Source organism: Pleurodeles waltl, chromosome 2_1 (assembly GCF_031143425.1).
Source record: "Pleurodeles waltl isolate 20211129_DDA chromosome 2_1, aPleWal1.hap1.20221129, whole genome shotgun sequence".
Lineage (NCBI taxonomy): Eukaryota > Metazoa > Chordata > Amphibia > Caudata > Salamandridae > Pleurodeles > Pleurodeles waltl.
Window position 1 is genome coordinate 269,741,367 of NC_090438.1, and position 19,066 is coordinate 269,760,432.

General features: G+C 44.6%; 1 long non-coding RNA gene across 5 annotated transcripts in view; it reads left to right on the top strand.

The window, feature by feature from the left end:
* The window catches only part of LOC138263152 (uncharacterized), a 241,335-nt gene that overhangs the window by 133,113 nt on the left and 89,156 nt on the right, over window positions 1–19,066 (top strand). Inside the window, exon 2 of one of the 5 annotated variants that reach the window (XR_011199279.1) lies at window positions 11,164–11,313. The exons of the other annotated variants lie outside the window; for them this stretch is intronic. This is a non-coding gene — a long non-coding RNA (uncharacterized lncRNA). The remainder of the gene's footprint in view (window positions 1–11,163; window positions 11,314–19,066) is intronic. 5 annotated transcript variants of the gene reach the window in all.

The window sequence follows — 19,066 nt, forward strand, 5'->3', positions numbered from 1 at the left end:
GTGGAAGAGGACACAGGGGACGCGTGCATGGATGTTGTGGAGGTGTCTGCCAGTGAGGTGTGTGTTCTGCTTGGTGTGGGGGTGATGCTGGTAGTGGATATTGATGTAGTGCATGCAGGTGTGAGTGTAGGTGCAACTTGGTGGGAGGTGGAGGAGGAGGAAGAGGGGGAGACAGCAGAGACAGTGGATGTTGTTGTGTCTGCAACTGAATGGTGTTTCTGTGAGTGCCTGTGGGATGAAGTGTGGTGATTGTGTTTGCCTGTGACACTCTTGGGTGTTGTCTTGTGTGAATGCTCACCTGGCTGTGTGCTTGGGATGGGTTGGAGTTGCGGAGAATGGGAGTGGGAAGTGGAGGTTGTAGGGGGGACGGTTGAAGCAGGGACAATGGCTGCCATCAGAGAGGAGGCCAGAGCCTGAATCGATCTCTGTTGGAGAGTCCATCCACCGTGAATGCCCTCCAGGAATGCATTTGATTGCTGCATCTGGGCAGCCAGCCCCTGGATGGTATTCACAATGGTTGTTTTCCCTACAGAGATGGATCTCAGGAGGTCAATAGCCTCCTCACTCAGGACAGCAGGGCTCACTGGGGCAGGGCCTAAGGTGCCTGGGGCAAAGAAGATGCCCACCCTCCTGGGTGAGCAGGCATGGGCAACTTGCTGAGGGGCTACTGGGAGGGTGGTGCTGGTACGGGGGTGGCGGCTGTACCTGCAGCTGGGGTGGTCACAGAGGTGTCTGCCACCACCAGGGAGCTCCCATTGGAAGAGGTATAAGAGTCTGTATTGTCCCCTCCAGTCTCCGCAGTGGTGCTCCCCTCGACCTCTGTCCCACTGGTGCCCTCAGCGTTGGTGAACTCTGCCTCCAGAGTCCTGTGGGATGCAGCTCCCTCTGTCGCCGGTGCCTCTGCTCCTCCACCAGATGATGCTAATGCATATAAGGACGGGATGACAAAACAAGAAATGGGGGAAAGAGACAAAGGATACACTAGGTCAATGACAGCACCAACACCACCGTTGGCGTACACAGCATCATCACACACAGGGAACAGGCCTACGCACTATGCATGGCACTACCAGTGAAATGGCTAGTCACCAAGGAATGAGGAGGGGCACACACCGCCAACTGCAGCACACTTGGGACCCATGCAGCCCTGCCCAGGAATGAATACTAACAAGCTAGGTAAGCAATATTTCCCATACAAACCCTTAGCCACCAGAGGACCTACGCTGCTATGTCTGGCCTGGCCTCGGGGCACCCACTGATACACAACCACCACCCTGATACCACCCCACCAGCCATAAGTTATAATGATAGCCATTATACTCACCCCCTTGTGGCTGCTGTGATGCCCTCAAGCGCCCATCCAGCTCAGGGTAGGCCACCACCAGTATGCGGGCCATCAGGGGGGTCAGGGCACCCCTTCCTCATTGGGATGCCATCCCCAGCTCAGCCTCCGTGGTCTTCTGTGCCCAGCGTCTCAGGTCTTCCCACCGTTTCCGAGGACAGTGGGTGCTCCACCTGCCATAGACACCCAGGGTCTGCACCTCCTTGGCAATGGCACACAATATTCCCTTCTTTTGATGGTCGCTGACCTGCAGAGGCAATACAGACAGGAGAACACCATTAGACAAACAGATTGGCCTGCCACACAAATGGCCACCGTCAAGAGGACATCCACCCACCCTACTTACATGAGGCCTTCAGACACAACTCCAAGCATTCATGTCACATGCATTATACATCATGCACAAGGTGTACTCACCTGTTGGTCTGGAGGCCCATACAGCAGTCCATACTGGGGTAGGACCCCATCCACCAGTCGCTCCAACTCCTCCAAAGTGAATGCTGGGGCCCTTTGCCCGGTCACACGGGCCATGGTAGGTTCCAGACACAGGTCACAGCAGCACATGCAGTGTAGGTCCCCTCCTATGGAAGGTCAGGAAACAAGTGAGGAATCAGATAGAAAATGGTGGTCACGTCTCTGGCGGTGCACACCATCACCGCTGGCATAGATCACCATTGGCCACTGTACCCCATAGGGCCCAATATTAACCAATGAGGAATTGCACGCCGGTTCACGACCGCCTACCGGCACAGCGCACAACACCAGCAGCATTACCTCACTTCCACCTATTCCTCCACACAGGACAGGCGGACGCCATTTCATGGGGGAGTGAACAGGCCTATTGATTATTGCTGCGTCACAGGATCAATAGGCACATCCATCACAAATTACACTGTCCCATAACATGTTTGCACATTGTGGACTGCTATTGTGGCTCCATTGTTCAGTTTGTGACAACCTATTCACCCTTGTGTCATTTAAATACCTACCGCTGTGGATGAATAGGAGATAGAGACATGCCCCCTGTGTACAGACCCCTGGTGGACGTGGCTACACTGGAGGACAGGCACATAATACTCACCTATAGACTGGACAGGGCCGCAATCACAGAGCTGTGTGCCCAATTGGAGCCTGACCTGATTTCTGCTATCCGTCACCCCACTGGGATCCACCCCATTGTGCAAATGCTTTCAGTTCTCCATTTCCTGACAACTGGTTCTTTCCAAGTGACAGTGGATTTTGGCAGCAGGAATGCCACAGCCAATGGTCTCAAACGTGCTAACAAGAGTGTTGTCTGCCCTCATAAAACACATGTGCAGCTATATTGCATTCCCCCAGGTTGAGGATTCGGCCACTTTAAAGGCCAGATTCTATGCATTGGGACATATCCCCAATATAATTGGGGCGATTGACAGAACACATATTGCATTTGTGCCCCCCACCCCCGCCAGAATGAAGAAGTGTTCAGGAATCTTAAGAGTTTCCACTCCATGAATGTGCAGATGGTGTGTTTGGCAGACCAGTGCATCTCCCAGATCAATGCTAAGTGTCCAGGGTTGGTGCATAATGCCTTTGTCCTGAGGAATAGCAGCATCCCAAATGTGATGTCCCAACTACAGAGCTACAGGGTGTGGCTAAAAGGTGAGCCCTGGTTCCCACCCAGTATATGTTGGTGTATGCCTATGGTGTTGGCCATATAGGATAGTGTGTGGCTAAATGTTGTCCCTCAATATTTGCAGGTGACTATGGTTACCCAAACCTATCATGGCTGCTGACCCCTGTAAGGAATGCCAGGACAAGGGCAGAAGAACGTTATAATGAGGCACGTGGGTGAACCAGTAGGATAATTGATAGAACCTTTGGCCTGAAGGCCAGGTTCAGGTACCTCCATCTAATAGCTGGATCCCTATGCTACTCACCCAAGAAGGTCTGCCAGATAGTAGTTGCATGCTGCATGTTGCACAACTTGGCCTTCAGACGCAGTGTACCTTTTCTGCAGGAGGATGAGACTGGAGATGCCCCTGTGGCAGCAGTAGACCCTGAGGACAGTGAGGATGAGTATTTGGACAACAGAACATCTGTGATACGTCAGTACTTCCAATAACACACAGGTGAGACAGTGCAACTTTACTTTTAAATGACTATTGTTGTATTGTGTGTGACATTGCCATGCTGGCATTACACACTTCTTTGCCCACTAACTGTTACCTCTGGATATTAATTTTGCAGATGTTGGTGATATGACACATTCTTCTGGTGTGATCCCAACAGCCTGCTACAGGTCAATCATTCTATGCTCATTGTATAACAGTTCATTTGCAATGAGTGTAGCTGTTTCAATGAATACAAATTTGAAATACATGATATACTAGTATTCGATTTTTATCCAAGGGTGTTTACTGTAGTGCTAAAATATAAAGGGGAAAGTGCAATGGAATGGGGTGATGAGGGAGGAAAGTCCAGGGTATTGTCCAGTCTGTTTGTAGCACAGGTGCATTGTCCATGGGACATAGGAAGGGGAGCAATGGCAGTTCAAGGTGGACAAGGTAACAGAGTGGGACACAAGGGGGACAATCAGGATAGTCTCATTTCCTGGCAGTGGTCTTGGCAACTGTCTCTGGCTCCTGTCTGGTTCACAGGGAACATTTGCAGGTGGTTCACCTTCTGCAGGGGGAGGGGTACTGGTGGCCTGTTGGTCCTGTGGCGGGGCCTCCTGGCCACTAGCAGAAGTGGAAGGCTGTTCAGATGACTTGCTAGTGGTAGTGGCCCGCTGGTGTGCTGTTGCCTCCCTCATAATGTTGACCAATTCTGCCAGCACCCCTGTAATGGAGATCAGTGTGTTGTTGATGGCCTATGAGTCCTCCCTGATCCCCTGATACTGTCCCTCCTGCAGCCGCCTGTTCTCCTTCACTAGGATCTGGCCCATCATGTACTGGGAATATTGGTAGGCTCCAAGGATCTCAGAGAGTGCCTCCTGGAGAGTCGGTTCCCTGATCCTATCCTCCCCTGGTGCACAGCAGTCCTCCTAGTGTCCCTGTAGGCATGTGCCTCTGTCCCCTGAATGATGTGCCCACTGCCCCCAGGTCCCTGATTGTCTTGGGTGTGAGTTGTGGACTGGGGTCCCTGTACAGGTGGGCACATTGCTGATTGACGTGTCCTGGGGAGAGAGGTGTGGGTACGCTAGGTGGGTGCTGTGGTGTTGATTCCTGATGGGGGAGGCTCTGTGGTGGTCTGTGACTGGGCCAGATCGATCGTCCAGATCCAGAAGTCCAGAGTTACTGTCATCACTGTGGGCCTCTTCCGTTGGGGGACTGGATAGTGGTGGCACCTCCTCTCCAGTGACATTGGCTGGGGTACCTGTGTAGATGTAAATGATGTATTATGCTTCAAGTCTCTGACATTTGTACTTCTGTAGCTTCCCCTCTATGGTTATTGTCCCCCTGCCAGCTTTTGCTTGTGTATGTTGATGTATTGTGGTTATGTTATTTTTCCTATGCTGTGCATGCTTTGGTGATGAGTGTCCATGCAGGGCTGGGAGAGGTGTCCATGCATTCGTACAGCATGCAGGCCTCAGCATTGGGATTAGTTTGATGTGATGGTGGAGTGTGTGGGATGGAATGAAGTGATGGGAGTGAGGGTGTGTGATGGCATGCAGGTATGATAATTGTTAACAGTTGACTTACCAGTGTCCAGTCATCCTCCAACTCCAGCCAGGCCCTCAGGATGCAGTATTGCCAGTACCTGCTCCTCCCATGTTGTGAGTTGTGGGGGAGAAGGTGAGGGTCCACCTCCAGTCCTCTGTATGGCGAGCTGGTGTCTTGCTGCAATGGAATGTACCTTTCCCCGTAGGTCATTCCACCTCTTCCTGATGTCGTCCCTTGTTCTTGGGTGCTGTCCCACGGTGTTGACCCTGTCCACGATTCTCCACCATAGTTCCATCTTCCATGCTATTAATATCTGCTGCACCTGTGATCCAAAGAGCTGTGGCTCTACCCTGATGATTTCCTCCACCATGGCCTTTAACTCCTCCTCAGTGAAGTGGGGGTGACTTTGTGGTGCCATGGGTGTTATGTGATGTGTGTTGGTGAGTGTGTTGGGTAATGTGTTTGGGTGTGTGATGTGGAGTGTGTGAGGGGTGTCTGGGTGTAAGTGGTGTGTGTGTCTAGTTGACTCTGTGCTCTTCTTCTTAGTCTCGTGGTGGCAATAGTTGTTGGTAAAGGGTTATGGTTATGGGTGTGTGTTTTTTTAGTGGTGTGGGTGTGTGGGTGTGCTGTGTGTATGAGTGTCAGGGGTGTGTTGTTTGAATTGTCCAATGTAGTGTTGTTTTGTATGTGGGTGTCCATTGTGAGCGCGGTGGTATGTACCGCCAATGGTTTACCGCCGGTGAATGTCCGCTGTGGTGATTTGTGGGTCATAATGTGATGGGCGTTGTTCTTTTGGGGTAACAGTGTGGGTTTTGGGACCGCCACTTTAGCACTGATCTTTGTTCTGGTGGATTTGTGTATATGTCTGTATTCTGTCGGATTGGTGTGTGTGTGTCATAATATGGTGAACGGATGTTTTCCAGCGGGGCGGTAAATTGGCAGCCGTCAGCATGGCAGTTAGCGCTGTTTACCGCCTATGTCATAATGAGGGCCATGGTGTTTCTAAATAAGGATTGGCACGCAGCCCTGCATCATTGATCAGCGGTCATCTAAGGTTCTGTGTGTGTGTCCTATAGCATAGTAAATAACGTTTTGGGGCAAATGAATGCAGTTTAAATAAGACATTATAACAGTTACTTTTTTTTTAAATGAGGTAATTTTTGCTCTAAATTGGTTTTCCTGGCTATATTTATCCATATAAATATTTAAAATGAGCCACACTTGTGGTAATCTACCTCCTCCATTTTTAAACTCTGCTAATGAGGCCTCTCTGAAATGTTTCAGACATTTCAAGAACTATATGTTGGCAATTAATAGTGATTCATTTGAATCACACAGAATGAAAGCCTTACGAATTAACTTAATAGGACTTGAGGCTGAAGAAATGTTTGAGCATTTACCTCCAATGTTCCAAATGCTCCAAATGTGTTTAGTGAACAATTAGGTAAAGTATCAGGATTTTCGCATCACAGTAAACTTTAAAAATGCTATTCCTATCAAACACAAATTAAGGCATGTTCCTTTATCGGCCAGGAAGGAATTATCTGAGATGCTGAATAATATGTGTAAAGAGGATATTATAGAGCTTGTTGATGCTGCAGAATGGGTATCCCCAATTGTTCTGGTGAGTTAAAAAACAGGAGATTTACATTTATGTGCAGACTTAAGATCTGTGAATAAGCAGATTTTGGTGGTTTGTTATCCACTTCCACGCATTCAAGATCTGTTCACAAAGTTAGAGGGGTCAAATTTTTTTCTCCAAAAATTGATCTAAAGGCTGCATACCATCAAATAAAGTTAACTCCTGAGTCTCGTTCCATCACTACTTTTATCACTACAGATGATGCTTTTCGATATAAACGTATGCCTTTTGGTTTGGCCTCAGCTGCTTCTGTTTTTCAAAAATATATGTGTTATTTATTTGGAGATTTTGAGAATGTCATTGCTTTTCAGGGTGATACTTTTATTTATACAGCTTCAGAAGAAGAACACCATACGACACTGGACAAAGTCATGTCAATTTTAAGTAATAAGGGAATGACGATTCGTTTGGACAAGTGCACATTTTAAACTAATGAGATAGACTATTTAGGGCACACAATTTCTGAAAAGGGAATTACACCCAAAACAATACTCTACTGCTGATACAGAACATGGATGAACCTAGAAACAAAGACTGAGTTAGTTCTTTCTTAGGTCTATGTGAATATTATTCTAGATTTGTCAAAAAGTTGAGCGATTTAGCTATGCCTTTACAGGTATTACTCAAAAAATCTGAAAAGTTCCTATGGTCTAATGAACAGGTTGATGCTTTCAGAAAATTGAAAGAAAACATTGTCACCATACTCTGATGATGCATTAAATGTCATCACTATAGATGTGAGTGCAACAGGTTTAAGTGCAGTACTAACCCAGGTCAAGGGTAATGTTGAACAAACTATTGCATTTCTTTCTACGGCATTATCTGAAACTGAGTGTAGATATTTAACAAGTGAATGTGAAGCACTTGCTTGCGCTTGGTCTGTTGAACATTTTAAGATGTATATATGGGGTAAACAGTTCAAATTGAGGACGAATCATAAACCTATTTCTTTATTATCAAAAAATGGTATCGGCAAAGCATCTTCAAGACTCATTCTTATTCTAGCAAAATATGAATACGGTATCACAGTGTTATTTGCCAGGAATAATGAATACCAGAGCAGATTATTTATTTATATTATCCTGCAAAGATTAAATTATACTCAATACTGAAGTGTTCGAAGAATGTGTTGTAGCAAGTGCAAAAGATGCAGTGTTGTCAGTTGCAGATGTCATTTCAGAAGAAGAATGGGTTTCAGCATCTGACAAGGATGAAATTCTTGAAAAAGTGAAAGGGTTTATTATAAATGTTTGGCCGTTAGAAATGTTTTTGACAAAAGATTTACAAGTTTTCTGGAAAGTAAGTAATGAGTTGTCTATAGAAAATGAAATGTTACTAAAAGGGGAATGTTTTGTACCTCCTATAGAAATTAGAAGGAAATTGATTTCCAAAGCTTATATTGGACATTTGGGTCAATCTGGGACTATCAAAAAATTGAGAGATCATTTTTGGTTGCCATACATGGAGTCAGAGGTAGTCAATTTTAGTGAAAACAGTATGTTGTGTAAGGATTCTGATAAAGTTTTGAAAACACAAAAAAAGAAGTTAACATGCTAAAGTTACCAGAACAGCCATGGAAGGATTTAGCCATGAATTTATTAGGTCCTTGTGAAGTTGTTAAGCAGTAAAAGGTGTATGTGTTAGTCCTTATTGATTCATTTTCTAAACTGGCTGAGTACGAATGGATTGGACGACCCAATACTGAGGAGGTAATTGAGTTCTTAAAAGATTGTTTCAGAAAGGAAGGTTATCCTGAAAGTATTACTACTGACAATGGTATGCAGTTTACTTGTTCCAAATTACAAGACTTCTCGTCTAATCTCAAAATTCAATAAAAATGAACTGCTCTATATGCACCTAATATGAACAACTTAGTTGAAAGATTTAATAGAACTTTAGTAGAAGCAATTCAGTTGGCATTAAGAGCTGGGATTGATGTGAAGGAACATCTTGCACAAAAAATTTGGCCCTATCACTGTACACCTCATTGTTCAACTAAGTTTTCTCCTTTTTGTTGTTGAAGGGAAGAAAACCTAGATTAATTTTAAATCCATCTTTGTTGGGAAACAATGTACAGATCTATGATATTAAAAGAATTTATAAGGAGGCTAGGATGAATGTTGAGAATAAATACCAAAAGAGGTGCAAGGAAAATGGACAGGTGAATCTAAATCTTAGTGTGGGTGATTGGGTTAAGATTAAGCTTCCCACATGTGTTAGAAAGGGAGAATTGAAGTATTCAAAACCTTGGAAAGTAGTTGAGATTAGAAGGACTTCAGCTATGTTGAGGAATGGATCATGGTGGCTTTGTTCCAGATTAGCACAGGTAAACAGTGGAAGTTGTCGTGAGTCAACTTGTCTGTCTGATCCCGATTTTGGAAATGAGTCAGTCAAAGTATACACAAACAGTAGAACAGGTGGTATTGATAATACTTGGTCGAGTAATTGTGAAGAATACAATGCATTAAGTGATAATACGATTGAGTTGGTGTCAAATTCAGTAGACATATAAAATTGCCAAACAAATACAAAGATTTTATAATGTATTAGCTATGTTTTCTTTTATTGTTTTATTAAAATTGTAACACAGGATGATGTTAGCTAGGGTAGAAATTATTTTTCAAATTTGTTACACTGTTTTTTTAAATATTTTTTCATTTCACTTTATTTTTTGAAAAAAAAAGAGATGTGTAATAGTATAGTGACATTTTTAGAATAAAGAATTCTGTGAACGGAACGTTCTTTCAGGTCAGACAAGAAGAAGCGTTTGGTTTGTTAGGAGTGTCCATGAGTGTTCCAATAAACCAGAATTGTTCAAAGGCCTTCGTTGTGACTGGCAACGTATTTATTACAGACTTCACACCACTTCAGCATTTCTGCAGTCAGGCTGGAGTCAGGGCAGGGAGGGCTGGACGTTCCAAGCACTTCAAAGGGAATTGTATAGAAACCTCTCCTGCTTCAAAGAAGGCACAAGGTATGAAAATAGGACCCTTAGACCCACTCTTCCGTTCACTTTCTGGACCTGCAGAAGGACTTTCAGAGCACTGCCTGGTGTTGCGTCTTGCTGTGTACTTTGGAGGACTGCTTCACTGCACAAGAAAGGACAGTTCTTCTGCCTGCAGCCTACCTTGAACCCTCAGAGGCCTGCCCTGCTGATTGAGCCCTGTTCTTCTTGAACCCGGGATTACCAAAGTAACTCCAAGAGTTAGTTGGCTGGCATCCCGATCACAGCCTCAGGAAAAAAAAAGGCTTCAACTATTTTGAGCCCACACATGGACCTGGCGTGAGTGAGTCCTTACCCTCCAAGTAGTGCCTGTCTAGTTCTGGACCCTTCGAAGTAGTGCTCAAGGTGCCAGAATCCACAACTTGGGAATTTAATTTGTTTTGGCTAAAAACTGCTCTGAGAACCGAGAGGACACTAGGGCCTACCTTCTAATTGTTCTGGCCAAGGATCATCATTGGTTGGCCAGACTCAGCAGCTCCTGGTACCTTCTTCTCCACAGCAAAACAACCTGTTCATCAGTCCTTCAAGGAAGGGGTATCCAGCCTCACGGAGCCCTCGTAAACTACAGCTTTGTCCCACTAGAGATTATTGATTTCCGAAAAAGAGACTAAGGGCCTATGGGATTTATATTTAGGCATACTGGATATCCGTCATTGTTGTGATGGAGGAACCCCTTCTCCAAACTCCAAAACAGACCCTACGTCTGAATGTAGAAATCTTCACTGTGACTCCATCCAGCAGCTCTCCAACCACAACACCTTCTCCTCAGACGCCAGCTGCAGCCTTGTCTCCTTGAACTATACCTTCTCAGACATTTTTCCACAAAATTTCTTCAGAGTCTGAAGATAAGAGCTGGCTTGGCCCAATCCCCTTCTTGTATCCGACCCACACTCCAACGTTGTCAGCCATATCGTTTGACTTTGGCTTAGTCTTGAGTAACCAGATGTCCATGAGTGGCGCTTTGATCTTTCAGGTGCTCATTTTTACCTTTAAAAATTGATAACTCCAGTTCTACTGATTGGAATCTTGTCATTTAGGTGTCAAATACTTTATTAAAATGTATTCTATTGTTCTAAATAGATGTGGGAGTCTTTCTTGTGTTGTGTTTTCACTTTATTGCCAGAGGGTTAAGCACAAGTTAATTTAGTGTTTTTTTCTGGTTCACACTGAGAGGGATTGTGGCTGTTGATTGAGAAGGGTTTTACCCCACTCAACTACTAACCTAATTTACATCAATATCTCTGATGGTCTCTATTGTTCTTTTTATTGTGGCACCTGCAAAATGTCAGACCGATTTGCAAGTTTGCATGTTCCTATAGGAGTAGAGATGTGCCCCATGCAAAAGTTATATTTGTATTTAGATATTTTATATAGTACAGTCCTTTCTGCACTTGTGGCAGTCAGAGAGATTTTGTTTTTTAGATCAGGTACTTGACCTTTATTTCGGTCCTCTGATATGAATTCGAACTGTCGTGTAAATTGCTGCTGTCACCAATGCCATTTTAAAATATACTTTTCATCCAATTCATAGATTGTCAATGACATGACAGATATCGGTGTGCGTAGAGGCAGCAGCACAAGAGACTAAGACAAGAAATGAGAAGTGAAGATTTCTTTTCAAATTGCTTTTAAAAGTGGCATGTTTTCCCCTTGCTGCTGCCCACATGTACATCGTCATTCGGTAAGGGGCAATTTAAAATTTAAAAAGTATTCCTGTGTGTAGATTTGCGGGAATAACTACTTTTAGCTCTCTGTCTTGATACACGTCTTACCATTCTGTGGTGATTGGATAAAGCAAACATACCTGCCTCAAACACAGTGCAATCCGGGAAATTGACGTAGGATGTTTTTTGTTGTGTTTTTCACTTTATTGCTGTTTTAGCCTGCATGTTTGTGCCAAGCTACCAGAAGGTTAAGCACAGGTTAAATTAGTGACTTTAGCCGTTCACTCTGATAGTGACTGTGGCTGATGCCTGAGCAGGGTTAACAACTCACTCAACCAAAAAAAAACATTTCTCACACATCACTAGTTGTCGGTGGTATTCATGTGATTAGTCACAATTCCATGCGATTGTGTTCCAACACTGTGGGGCTACAGACTTGTCACACTCCCAGTTCACCACTTCACAGCATCTAACAGAACACCCATTTACTAAACACAAAAACTATCCCTAGACTGTAACATAATCATACGCAGGATATGTCAAATTACCGTAAAGAGTTATGCTTTGTCAGTATTTTCTGCATCTACATAATCTACATCCATGCCACACGTTATCAACTGATTTAATTCCAAATAGTGACAAAAGCTGCAGATGGCAAGGGACATCTAAACTTCCGGGTCAATCACTTCATCAAACTGTAGTACAATGTCATATTTTAATGAAGTGGAACAGTAAAGGTAACTTTATTAGCCAGTGGCAGTAATGTTTGAGTAATGCTAGAGTCCAGTTATGGCAACATTTTTAACAATTAATACAATGATATTCTGTTCAAAACTCTTTGGTGTTATGCAAGTGAACATATTTTAGGGATTAAGCAAGCCTAAGTGTTGTTAATGGCAAATCATTGAACTGGTGGAAAGGAGGGTGTAAAAAGCAATCAAACAATTATTGCTTAGGGTAGTAGAAGCCAGATAGCTAAATAAATAATGTGGGACCTAAATCAGAGATTACTTTGCTCACATTGTGACAATGGTAGTTTTGTTTACCTCTGGTAACATTCTATTAGATGCAAACAACAGCACCAAGTACATGATTTTTGGAAGTACCAGTCAAGCTAAGGAGGCAGACCAGTACACACCTATTAGATTTTCTAGTCTTTTCTTCAGAACACAGCCCAAGAAGAGTTTTCGAGAGCCCCTGGCACTAAGGAGTTATTTAGCGTCCCAGTCTAAGATAGACAGGGCCACTGAAATATACAACTGTGCAGCTGATGCACTTTTCTCAAAATTATGGTTTTGCCACATTTGACATATTATCCATATTCTGTTGCATAATCTGCAGATTTAAACAAAAAAACAGTTTCTAACACAAGCAGTTCAAAGGGTAATGAAAATGCAGCAAACCGTGTTGTTGCGCAATGGAAGTACCTTTGCAAAGGTTGACTAGTCACCTTTCTGTTCTTTATAGCTATATGTGGGTGGTCCAAGTGAGGCGCAACCTATGCTGGCACAATGTTAACAAGAGTACAAATGAAAAATATAGAAAACATATTATCACAAAATGTGCCACGTTATACCGCCCAATTTGCCTTTTCTTGTTGCATAACTTGACCCCTTCTACCACATAATTAAGCCCTCCCCCGCCACATAATTCCAGTGGTGCTGGAGATAGATAACCTAGTAGTATGCAATCACCTCGCAACCCACTGGGCATTGCTTGAGTGAGTTTCATTTTAGATAACAATCGGTCCAGAGCATTTGGGCGGTCTTGCTGGTCTTCCTCATGCCATAATGTAGCCCCTGCCCAAATAAGAGAAGGTCCTGTCCTGGTACACAGTAAATGATGCTGAGGAGCAAGGGGGGTTACAGGGAACATGAACAGGAGTCGAAATGGGAGGCAAAAAATTAGGTGTGGGTGATAAATTCCGCTGCACTGGTGAAGTTGGCATGTTTTGGCCACTCTGCAATAATCTTTTAATGTGGAGTTCTGGCCAAATTCCTCCAACCGCTGCATGGTGGAGTTTTTTCTCACACGCAGCATGCCAATGGTAAGTTGGAAAGTGAGAATTTACATCACCTAGCACACTTTTTTAGCACTAAGGTGGCACCATTCAACCACTTTCAATGAGAAAGCTGCCACTGGAGTAGTAAATCTACTTGAGCAGCAGCAAAATCAACTCAGGCAACAGAGCCCTCAGCGTGGAATGAGTTGCAGGTGCTAAAAATCAGAGCAAGCAGCAAGACCTGCAGATTTCTGCCCATTTGCTGAACTCTGTGGAGTTTTGCTGAGTTTTCATGTTACTCTGAAATTCCACGTAGTGAAACTCAGCAAATTCAGACCATCTCTACTAAAAATGTCCTCCAGTGCCCATGCCCTAGAATGCTGGGACTGCCATGGTGACACCTACAAAAGGGATCACTTAAAACGGAGGAATGCTACAACACTTCTAAATTATTTTCATCTCAAAATATTTACTGCAGTTGGTGCTAAGGACACCAACAGGATTGGAGCTGAGGGGGACAAAAAACTCCCACAAGTCAGGAATGCATGACACAGTATCTCTGCATCCACTGCATAGATTTACACAGTGTGTAGGGTCTGGTTCAGCAAGGTTTCACCTAGCAATTCCATTGCTTACCTCTACACTGGGGGGGCTGAGTAAGTATCAGTTCCGTTTAGGGGTACACTGGTGTCAAGAACAAAAGAGACTCACCACAAAGATCATTGCAGAGCTGATACTCCCTGTGGTCACCTGCAGTAATAGTATAAGATAGTTTTTCCTCCTACCTGCAGAGCTGCTCATTCAGTGGACATTTACGGCTATTGGATCAAGCTTTTTTTTTATCTGCAGACCTACTTCTGGTGTTTCCTTCTCAAGTAAGATGAGGCCTTGTCATATCTGGAAGTTTACCCGTAACATGGTCTAGGTCTTCTTCTGTCCAAAGTACGAGGGACTGTTTCTGGAAGCCACAATATCACCACACACTGGAATATGTGGTAGGCAAGTACCTTTGAGAAATTGCCACTTTATTCTTGCTGTACGAAGAATTCAGAGGATTGAAGCAAGCTAGTACTCCGGAATCCATTAATGGAATTCTCTTTATGAGTGGGGACTCAGAATCAGAAAGTGGAGGGAGCAAGGAAACAAACTATCTTGTGATGCACCTTCAAATCAGACTTAGGCCTTTAAATACTGAAAGAACAGGAAATAGAAATGATTTCAAACACCACAAGACTGGAAACATAATGGATTGGCCTTGGACCTGGTCCTTTTTGCGGGGTCTTGCCAGATTTATGCCTTCCGTTGTCAAAGCCATTTTTTGTTGGCAATTTTTCCCTGCCAACCAGTGACAAAGTGCTTGTGTGCTCTCCATAAAACATGGTACAGTTTGCACCCACCCGATTGGTACGTTTAATTTACTTGTAAGTCCATAGGAAATGGCACTACACGTACTCAAGGCCTTTAAACAAAATTGTACTGGTGGGCATGCAGCACTCATTGTGCCACCTACTAAAGCAGCATTTTAAAACATATGCAATGCCTCTCACCACAGCCTGCAGTGCAGTTTTATACTGATAAGTTACCCCTACAATAGTTCTTAAAGATTCATAGGGCAGGGTGCATTGTATTTTAAAAGTAGAACACATGTACTTCATTTTTATATGTCCTGGCGGTGAAAAGCTTCTAAATTCATCTTTCACTGCTGTAAGGCTTATATCTCTCATTGACTAACACTGGGTTACCTTATTAAATTTGATAAGTGCTAACTTTGGATTAGGAACAGATAGAAATATGCCTTCCACACTCATATAAATTATGAAATCACATTTTAAGTTACAATTCTGAAAATTACATTTTTAGAAAGTCTGACTCTTCTTATCCCAGCCAAGTGTGCCTTCTGCCAGTATCCTGGGTCACTGGCTGTGAATGGCTCTGCTGTTGGTATTTGTGTATAGCTTCCAGGCAGTAGCACAAAGGGAGCTTAGGTGTGGAGAGGCCATCCTGGCAGGATGACTCAGAAGGAGCTATACCCAGCTTAAACTCAAAGGGCTTTGTCTCCTACACACACAACGGAACCTGACACCAGGCCTCTCATGCCTTTTGTCACCCCATATACTTTAGACCCTTAACAGATGAAGGACAAGAACTTTTAAGAACTAAGTGTGACGGTAGGACAAGGAGTCTCACATGGCACCAGGTATCAATATTGGGCATCCAGAGCCATTCATCAGAATGCTCCTGGACCTGCGGAAGCTGTAGACAGACTGTTCTGCTATCAAAGGACTGTCCTACTGCTTGAAGGACTGCCTTACTGTCTGAGAAGGAAGACTGGACCTGATACCTTCATTCCAGGTTTACCTGAGTGACTCCAAGGGTCATTAGACTAACCTCTCAAGTGTGAGCTACAGGGACACATAAAGCTTCAGAGGCCTCTCTGCAACTGACCAGCCATCCTGCTGCAACTGGGCCTGCCTGAGCCATGCTGGCCTCGGCTGGAATGAGTCCTTTATCCCCAAGAGGTGCCTTTCCATTTCCTGGACCTTTGGCTGGATTCAGACAGAACTCCTCCTAAAGAAAAAGGTGAAAATTAAGATGTTTGGACTCCTTAGGATGCTTATCGACCTTTTTGCACCAGACCTTTACCACCCATGATGACCGTCAATGTGAAGCTTCTGTGAGACCTGCTATTCATGTCACTTCACCATTGACAGCCTGCGACAATCACCAAAACACAGCTACAGCAATGACCTTCACACCAAGCTCATCTATCTCTTCATGCTACAGCAGCCACCACCCATGACACCCAGCCTGTTCTTTGCGCTGCAGCAATGACTATCTGAGATGTTCATCCTTCTCCTCATGGCCTCCTTCAATGTGAATGGAACTCTTTGCACCACTCTTAGAAAGTAACTTTATTAGCTGGACTAGCATGGTACCCGTATCTGCTCCGTGCTACATCGCAGTTGGCCTAAACTTGTGACTTTCTTCTGGTCTAGGGTGACCAGATAACTGTGAGTGGGGCTTTGTGCTTAAGTAAAAAAAAAAAAAAATTATATATGTCCACTTATACTGTTTGGATGTTTGTTGTTCTGGTATCATTTTATTTATGAAAATATACTCTATTTGACTATATTGGTGTGGGAATTTTCTTGTGTTGTATTTATACTTTATTACTGTTTGTGTGCTGCATAAATATGTTGCGCATTGCTTCTATGTTAGGCCCGACTGCTTTGTGCCAAGTTATCAGGGGGTTAAGCACAGGTTAATTTAGTGGCTTTTGTGGTTCACCCTGACAAGGACTTTTGTTGTGTCCTGGTTGAGGCTTCCACCCCCCTCAACCAATAACCTTTTCACTTACAATTGGGAAAGTCAGAAAGAAACCAAAAGAGAAACAGACATGGTGAAAAGAAAAGAGAATGAAAACCTGAAGTGAACTTGCTGTGTAGGCACCATAAAATAAAGATAAACGCCCTGAAGCAGATGATTGCAATTTTTGGAGTTGAAGAGAGAAGGAGAACCCGCCAGAGCCCAGGAGCACATAATGGACCAGGCAATAGACTCTTCCAGCCCACACCGTGGGCTTCATGCAGTGTCTTCTGAGGCCCAGGAACCACAGTACCCACAAAGGAATAATTTCTTCACTACAGATCCACGTAGCATGTTCAGCAAGATACAAAACTCTTTACCACCATGCACAGCTCCCAGTCTCTCCTGAAGCATGCTGATGACTTCCAAGGCAGTCTGTCCTCTGTTGGATGCAATGCTGTGATTTCATTTCCTCAGCATCCAGTGCTTCTTTCTCCAGACAGTCTACATCTCTCCTTGGAGGGTCATTATCCACAATTTGTCCCCCCCCCCCAACGGACCAATGGCGATCGAAGTTTCATGACATGAAGCTCAGTAGATGTCTCAGACACACTAAAAAGTGTCTCTGATACCTGGTCATCCCAAAAATAGCAACTTGCCAGTATTTATTCTCAGACTAGACAATCAATTTGTTGAAATGTTCAGAAATAGGAGGAGTCCTCCAGTCAGAACCTGCATGCTGTTTGTAAGTTCAAGGCATGTGAGTGTAGGAGGCTGGACTGGCTTGTAGTGAGTACCAAGGGGTACTTGCACCTTGCACCATGCCCAGTTATCCCTTATTAGTGTATAGGGTGTCTAGCAGCTTAGGCTGATAGATAATGGTAGCTTAGCAGAGCAGCTTAGGCTGAACTAGGAGACGTGTGAAGCTACTACAGTACCACCTAGTGTCATATGCACAATATCATAAGAAAACACAATACACAGTTATACTAAAAATAAAGGTACTTTATTTTTATGACAATATGCCAAAGTATCTTAGAGTGTACCCTCAGTGAGAGGATAGGAAATATACACAAGATATATATACACAATAGCAAAAATATGCAGTATAGTCTTAGAAAACAGTGCAAACAATGTATAGTTACAATAGGATGCAATGGGGAAACATAGGGATAGGGGCAACACAAACCATATACTCCAGAAGTGGAATGCGAACCACGAATGGACCCCAAACCTATGTGACCTTGTAGAGGGTCGCTGGGACTATTAGAAAATAGTGAGAGTTAGAAAAATAACCCTCCCCAAGACCCTGAAAAGTGAGTGCAAAGTGCACTAAGGTTCCCCTAAGGACAAAATAGTCGTGTTAGAGGGAAAATGCAAGGAAAACACAAATCAGCAATGCAACAACGATGGATTCCTGACTGAGGGTACCTGTGGAACAAGGGGACCAAGTCCAAAAGTCACAAGCAGCTCGGAGATGGGCAGATGCCCAAGAAATGCCAGCGGTTGGTGCAAAGAAGCTCTTACTAGGCTGAAGAACTGTGAATACTGCAGGAACGACAAGGGCTAGAGACTTCCCCTTTGGAGGATGGATCCCCCACGCCTTGGAGAGTCGTGCAGAAGTGTTTTCCCGCCGGATGGACGCCAACAAGCCTTGCTACACGCAAATCGTGCGTTTGGCGTTTTTGGACGCTGCTGGGGCCCAGGAAGGACCAGGAGGTCGCAAATTGGACCTGCAGTGAGAGGGGACGTCGGGCAAGACAAAGAGCCCTCACTGAAGCAGGTAGCACCCGGAGAAGTGCCAGAAACAGGCACTACAAGGATGCGTGAAACGGTGCTTGCCGAAGTTGCACAAAGGAGTCCCACGTCGCCGGAGACCAACTTAGAAAGTCGTGCAATGCAGGTTAGAGTGCCGTGGACCCAGGCTTGGCTGTGCACGAAGGATTTCCGCCGGAAGTGCACAGGGGCCGGAGTAGCTTGCAAAGTCGCGGTTCCCAGCAATGCAGCCCAGCGAGGTGAGGCAAGGACTTACCTCCACCAAACTTGGGCTGAAGAGTCACTGGACTGTGGTGGTCACTTGGACGGTGTCGCTGGATTCGAGGGACCTCGCTCGTCGTGCTGAGAGGAGACCCAAGGGACCGGTAATGCAGCTTTTTGGTGCCTGCGGTTGCAGGGGGAAGATTCCGTCGACCCACGGGAGATTTCTTCGGAGCTTCTGGTGCAGAGAGGAGGCAGACTACCCCCACAGCATGCACAAGCAGGAAAACAGTCGAGAAGGCGGCAGGATCAGCGTTACAGAGTTGCAGTAGTCGTCTTTGCTACTATGTTGCAGGTTTGCAGGCTTCCAGCGCGGTCAGCGGTCGATTCCTTATCAGAAGGTGAAGAGGGAGATGCAGAGGAACTCGGCTGAGCTCATGCATTCGTTATCTAAAGTTTCCCCAGAGACAGAGACCCTAAATAGC